The sequence below is a fragment of the Nyctereutes procyonoides genome, unplaced genomic scaffold (assembly GCF_905146905.1).
Source record: "Nyctereutes procyonoides isolate TBG_1078 unplaced genomic scaffold, NYPRO_anot_genome, whole genome shotgun sequence".
NCBI lineage: Eukaryota > Metazoa > Chordata > Mammalia > Carnivora > Canidae > Nyctereutes > Nyctereutes procyonoides.
The window spans coordinates 46,068,441-46,075,879 of record NW_026575042.1 but is presented as its reverse complement, the minus strand read 5'-3'; positions in this window follow the sequence as shown (position 1 = coordinate 46,075,879).

The following is a 7,439-nucleotide window of genomic DNA, read 5'->3' as shown; positions in this document are numbered from 1 at the left end:
ATGGACAAACTATAGAGAACAAAGTGATGTTTATTGGAGAGGAGGTGGGTGGAGTGGGGTGGGTGAAGTAGGTGAAGGTGATTAAGAGTACATTTATCTTGATGAGCACTGAGCAATGTATAGAATTGTCAAATTACTGTACTTCTGAAACTAATATAAATGCTGTATGTTAACTATACAGGAATTAAAAACAAAAAAACAAAAATAAAAACAGCACATAGTTCCACAACCTCTCTCAAGCTCACTGAACTGGATACTTCAGGTGGGGAGTCAAGAAGCTATAAATTTAGCAAGCACTACAGGTTAAGTGTTAACACAAAATTTTAATGAATTTTTCTGGTAGATTCCATTTCTATACATCTGGGGTACAGTCTGGGAACTATGTTCCTAAGGGAAAGAGGGTATCAGCAAATATTTTAAGTAGGGATAGGAGATAATCCTGTTCACCTTGGAGACAGAGATCAGTCTATCCACATGGATTAATTAGTAAGGGGGAAAAATGAGAGCCCCAAGGCTAGTTAGAAAGCTGCTGGCCTACTCAAAGGACATTATGTAAGGACATTAGGGTGACCTAGACTAGAGAGTGGCAGTGGGAGTTGAAATAGGTGAATAGACTCAAGAGACATTTATGCGGAGAATCTACAGAAGCTACTGGTGGATTGATATGGGGGTTGAAGTAGAGAAAAGAGTCACAATTGTCTCTTGAATTTCTCAACTCAGGCTCCTGAGTGGTAGAGAAGACTTTTGCTAGTATAGATGCAGCAGAAGAAAGGCTGTGGAGCGTGGAATGGGTAGATCATGAACTTAGCTTTGGAAAATTTGAGGTTAAAGTGCCCTAGGCACATCTAAGTGTAGACAGATGTTCAATATGAAGTTTTATATATGAATCCTACTATAGACTGAGTGTCCCTCCAGAATTCTTACGTTGGAATCCTAAGTCCCAGTGTGATGGTATTTGGAAATGGAGTCTTTGGGAGGTGATGAGCTCATGAGGTCAGAGCCCTCATGAGCGGGATAGTCCTCTTAGAAAAAAAAAGACCCCAGAGAGTTCCCTTGCCCCTACTGTCATGTGAGGACGCAGTGAGAAGATGGCTGTCTATGAACCAGGAAGTGGGCGCTCACCAGACAGAGTCCACTGGTACCTTGATCTTGGACTTCATGCCTCCAAAACTATGAGAAATAAGTGTTTGTCTCTAAGCCACCCAGTTTATGGTATTTTCGTTATAGCAGCTGCAATGGACAAGGGCAATTCCCTAGTTTTAGAGAATCTAGGATGGATATTTTCACTTGGGAACCACCAGATAAAAAAGAATCATTAAAGATAAGGCCGTGGCTAAGATTGCCCAAGGGGCGTTTACATAGAGACATGAGAATACCTAAAGCATAAAGAACTCTGAGAAACATTTAAGGGAAGAAGATGCTAAATGGAGACATAAACAGAGAAGGGATAGCCAGGGAAAGAGATGGAAACTTAGAAGAGTAAGAAGTCACTGAAACCAAGGGAAAAGTTTGTTTCAAGAGGAGGAAATGGCTAGTGCTGTGGGATGCTGCTGAGGGGCCAAATGAGATCAGAATTGAAAAATATCCACTGGACTTACCACTGGTCATTGGTGATCTCAATGAGAACAGTTTAGTTTCACCGATACAATAAAGGCAGATGGCGGTGGGCAGAGGGGCAGGGGGTAAGGACCAGCAGTGTAAGGGATGGCACACTTTCAGAAAGTTTATCTGTGAAGGGAAGGAGAGAGGAAAGTGGTGGGACCATGAGATGGGAGGTGGTGAGGTGATGCTGATGGGGAAGGAGAGAGGAGAGGAAGATGCTGAGGAACTTGGTGGGACACTGGTGGCATGGGATGGGATCCGAGTCAGAGCTTTGAGGAGGGAAGAGCACAGGAGAGGTGACCAAGAAAACAGAGCGACTCCAGTGGACAACGGCCCATGAAACAAGTGACATGCGGGGGTTGTTTCCTTCAGCCACACCAGCCCCCTGGGTAGAAGGGCAGGAAAGTTGGGTAACTGGACTCAAACAAGGTAGAGGACTTTCCGGATGAGTTTGGTGGAAGAAAAGCATAAAAGGAGTTGAAGATATTGGTAAGAGAGTAGTTGAGGCAAACAGGGACATTTGTGAGTTGTGACCATGGGGTTGGGTGGCTAATGTAAAGGCAAGAGGTTCCGGAGATGGGGGATATTAGCTAAGGCAATAGCTGGCTCCCGTAATGAACTCCAAAATCTCAGTGGCTTCACACAGCAAAAGTTTACTTTCCACTCACATAAAGGCTGATGTGGGTATTCCTCACTGGGCAGCTCTTTTCCAAGTGGTGACTCAAGAACCTACCCTCTTTTCATTTGTGCACCTGACATCTTCTACAAGTGGGTCCCAGGCCAACCTGATGTCCTTCACTCTAATCAGCAAAAGGGTGAAAAGGCCCAGGTATCACGTGTGAAAGATTTTTGTGGCCCATGCCAGAAAGTGGCACACACACGTATCCCCTCCTTTGCATTGCCTAGAACTCCATCACGTGGCCACACCCCCATACCTGGGAGGATGGGAGAGGAATGCCCCAGAAGACTAGGAAACACAGTTAGTGATCAACCAGGAGACTTTGTGACAGAAATCGGAGTGTTACACAGTCATCTCTTTGGATATGAAGCTCCAGGTTGAATGGAGACCTGACGGGTAGAAATAAAACCCTGTTGGTGAAGCCTTCTTCAGCGAGAGGGGTAGTGATTAGGTAGCTGGTGAAGACAGTAAAGTTGGGCCAGAAGGTGAATGGCTAGAGTCTGAAAGGGATACGGCTGGCCCATCTTCTCTGAAAGTAGAGGTAAATGATGTGGAAACTCTGGGGAGTTGGAGGGTGCATCCCTTCCACCAGCTGGGCTACAGTCTCAGGGTCAAGTAACATCCTTTAAAGTGAGGCTGGTCTCAAGGATAAAAGATGGGAGTCTTTAGGGAAGCAGCTCAGGATATGAGGGATTTTGTTACCAGGAGGAGGGTTGCAGACAGAGGCGGGAAAGAAGTCGGAGAAGTCCAGAGCAGGATGGACAGAACAGAGATGAGCAGAAGGAATTCCAGCTGCCTACTGAGCAAGGATTTTTTTTTAATTTTTATTTATTTATGATAGTCAGAGAGAGAGAGAGAGAGAGAGAGAGAGGCAGAGACACAGGCAGAGGGAGAAGCAGGCTCCATGCACCGGGAGCCCGACGTGGGATTTGATCCCGGGTCTCCAGGATTGCGCCCTGGGCCAAAGGCAGGCGCCAAACCGCTGCGCCACCCAGGGATCCCCTGAGCAAGGATTATAGGGTGTGTGGAAAGGATTTAGATGGTCCCAAAGTTGGTTGGAAGCCCTTGAGTCTCCTGGGTTCAACCTGGGCAGGTTACTCTACCCATAGAATTTAAGTCTCTGGTGGGTAGAAGACTCTAGTAAGAGGAGATGTGGCTTTGAGCGTAAAGACACACAGAGAGGCTCAGTCAGGGCTCAAGGCTGAGTGATAGGAATGGGGCTTTGAAAGAGGGATGGAGGCCCAGGCCTGGGGTGGGAAAGCTCTTGCACTCTGCTCAGAGGGCTCCATGTGAACACCTGGCACAGAGCAGGTATGTTGGTTGACTTAGATTCCAATATAACATCTGACCATTTGGGTTTATTTATATACACGCAACGTGGGGCTTGAACTCACAACAATCAAGAGTCACATGCTCTTCCAACGGAGCCAGCCGGGTACCTCACAACCTCTGATCATTTGAAAGAAATAGAAAGTCCCTGAGCAGTTGCTCTCTGTTAATTGTCTCGGAGGTGGGAGGGCTCCGAGAGTAGAATTAAAATATGGCCCCATGCATGCTCACATCATAAAAGCGTAGTAGCAAGCGTATCACCCTGGCTTGCTATGATGCATGAGAGTTCGGTATGAGGAAAAACATCTTGTTGGTGTTAGAGCCAAAAAATCAAAGCTGTAAAGACCATATGATCTGTGGCAGCAGTTTTCCTCAAAGATGGGTTTATAAGTAATCAGAGTAGGAGGCCTTGCTGGGTAAGGCATGAATCTTTCCAAATGCCGTTAACTGGCACAGAAGGATGCCAGCTTGATTCTACTGTGACTCTTACTCCGTTACCCTAATATGAAGGAAAGAGAGACCAGAGCAGTAGTTATGACCGGAGGATTACTTCAAGATACCCACACCCCACTGAAGCGTTCCCTTTTCTTGTGATTCTCTGAGCTAGTTTCTTAGCTGCTTCAGATATTTAGTGGAATGCGTGTGAGCCAGAAACTGCAGAAGGAAGAGAGTTCAAGATGCAAGAAGAGACACAACAATATGAGTAATGTCACCTCGTTTCTCTCTCTCTCTCTCTCTTTTTAAATCAGCAAGTACAATAGCATTCTACTGCATCGAGATAAGCAGAGGATGTTAAGAGATTAGTATGTAATGAGAGACGTAACTCATGCTTCCATTTCAGTGGGACTAGTATCTCTGATAGAGTTTGATCTGAAAGCAGTTTTATTATTTTGCATTTACTTATCATCCTCAAGAGGGGTGGATTTCAGGGGGATCTCTGGGTGGCTCAGCGGTTTAGGGCCTGCCTTCCGCCCAGGTCGTGATCCCGGGTTACTGGGATCAAGTCCCACATCTGGCTCCCTGCATGGAGCCTGCTTCTCCCTCTGCCTGGGTCTCTATCTCTCTCTTTGTGTCTCTCATGAATAAATAAATAAAATCTTAAAAAAAAAAAAAGAGGGATGGATTTCAGAGGTGCCTAACTGGTTCAGTCTGTGGAGCACATGACTCTTGATCTCGGTGTCATGAGTTCCAGTCCCACGGTGAGTATAGAGATTAGTTTTAAAAAAAAAATCTTAAAACAGAAAAAGAGGGATGGCTTTCACATGTGACTTTGTCTTTATAAATTAAAGGGGAAAAAAGAAGCTATAGCATGCCTCACTACATTTGAGCTACTCTATATAAATAACTCCTTGCACTTTATCGTGAAAGTGGATTTGACCTTTAGGGAAAGACTTTTTTTTTTTTTTTTTTTTTACAAAGCAATCGATTTTTGCCATTCCCCGGAGCGTTTACTTAAGAAAGATTTTCCTGTGATCAACCTTCCCTGGAAAAGACATTATTTCTAACAAACACCACTTCCTATATCAAAATTGGATGGCCTGAAATCCATGCTTAGAGTGTGCTGTGATATTCTCTTATGGTAGAAAGGCATCATGACTTGAATGGATAATTTCAGATTAAGCTGCAGAAATACTGTATGGAGACATTGTGCTCTAAAAAGGAGTTTTTTTCTATCACAAAGTGTTTTGACAGTTTTACCCTCCGTCACGGACCTCTTGATATTGCAAAAGGGAATTTATGAGAAAGGACATGGGCTTCTTCTTTCTGACTCAATGCCGGACTGGAGATGTTTTGGGGAAGAGAGACCTTAACAAGGCTTGGAGGAAAGGCATCAATAGGATATTTATTATTCCCTCCACTTCCTTTCTTTAAAGTATTGTAATTGAGGTCATTATAAATCTTTGAAAGCAGCACTTCTGTCCTGCATGCTATACCCACTACCAGCAGATATTTATAGAAATAAAATAGTATCTTGAAATCCTTCAGTAAAGTCCCATGAAGCTGGTTCCAAATAAAAATGAATAAATAATGTTTATCTAGGCCTTGCAGATAATGTTAAAAAGCAAAAAAATTGATTAGCCCATCAGTTCCGTTATGTGCTGACACTAACACCCTAGCATTTGGAAAGCTGGCGTATTTTAAAAGAAAATGGTTTAGAAGATGCAGGGAAAAACAAACAAAAAACCCATTAACAGATATCGATTTTGTTGTAACATCAGTTTGATAACTTTGCAGTTGCATCTTAACAGTGGTGAACTAATTGAGTTAGTGCGACTTGGTGAAAAAATTATTTAGGTACATAAAGTACAACCTGTATCACACACACATACACATACATGTATGTACGTCAACTTTATCATTTCTATTTGAGAGTCAGAGAAAACATTTGAGATTTGAAAATCAACTGCAAAGATGTTGACGTGCATTAGAAATCAATTTTCGACCATGGCAATTCAGACTGCTTATTCATGATAGCAAAAGAGTAAATATGAAGCTTGACTAAGTTGTAAGAATCACCTTGCCCTCCTGCATTTCAAAGGAGGAGAGACCTCTAAATTGAAGATATATATTTGAAATAATAAAGTTCTTATTATAATACTTTCTTTAAGTACCTGCATTAACGCATCACATTTAAGCTTAGATTACTCCTAAGATTTCTTTAAAAAAAAATTTTTTTTTTTTTGAGAAAGAGAGAGAGAGAGCAGAGGGAAGGGTGGGGGGAGGGAGAGAAAAAGAGAGAGAGATTGAGAGAAATCTCAAAGAGGCTCCACACTCAATGCAGAACCCACGTGGGGCTTGATCTCAGGACGCTGAGGTCATGACCTGAACTAAAATCAAGAGTCAGACACCTAAGCAGTTGAGCCATCCAGGCACCCGACTCCTGAGATTTCTTTAAAACATACACGTGTCAAAGGGCCAGAAAGCTGTGAACTTACATTTCTTCAACTCCTGAGTTTTGACTCAGCGAGGATCATACTGTGTTCATCTCTATATCCTTGGTTCTATGCATGACATCATAAACACCGTGGGTCTTCTATAAATGCCTGTTGGATGAAAGAGTAAATGAATGAATGAGGCTCTAGGGTGAGGGAAAAACTGTAAAAAAGCCACTTCCCTTCCACTGGGATTCAACCTGAAGCATTCTGCAGCCTCTTTCAATTGATTTTCACATTCATATTCTGGTACAGATACAGCCCTGGGCTCTTAAATTTCCTCCACAGGAGGGATATTAACACACATCACATCATATTATGGTTTGTTGAATGTGTTCATCTCTCTGAGAAGATTCCGAAGTCTATTCTTTTCCAGTTTTGTATTCTTGGTGCCTAGCGTGGTATGGGATGCATGGTAGATTTTCAGTAAATATCCCATGAATGAACGCAAGACTTCTGGAATAGCATCCTAGTCTTCCAGGATGGCTTGACCTTGGTCGAGTCACTGCAGTCTGGGGATCAGTTTCCTCAGCCATAAAACAGATGCTTTTTCTCTCTCTGTGATTCCTGCTACGGACTAGAAATACTTGGCTGGAGGGTAGCGCCAAAGATCAGATAACTTGTGAGAAATTTTCTCCCACACAGAATTTCTTAGAAAGCAGAGGGGAAGGAACTAGCATTTATTATATGACTTATGTAATCAACTTTGCAGCCTCCCTGTGAGACAGGATGTTATTACTCCAATTTCATAGATAAGGAAACTTAGCTTCAGAGAGGAACATAATATGCCTAAGATCGCACAGTCAGTCAGTGGTCGGGTCAGGGTGCAAATCTAGTTCCACAGACATTTCATTTATTTTCCTTTATGCACAAGTCTACTTGCATACATTCTGATA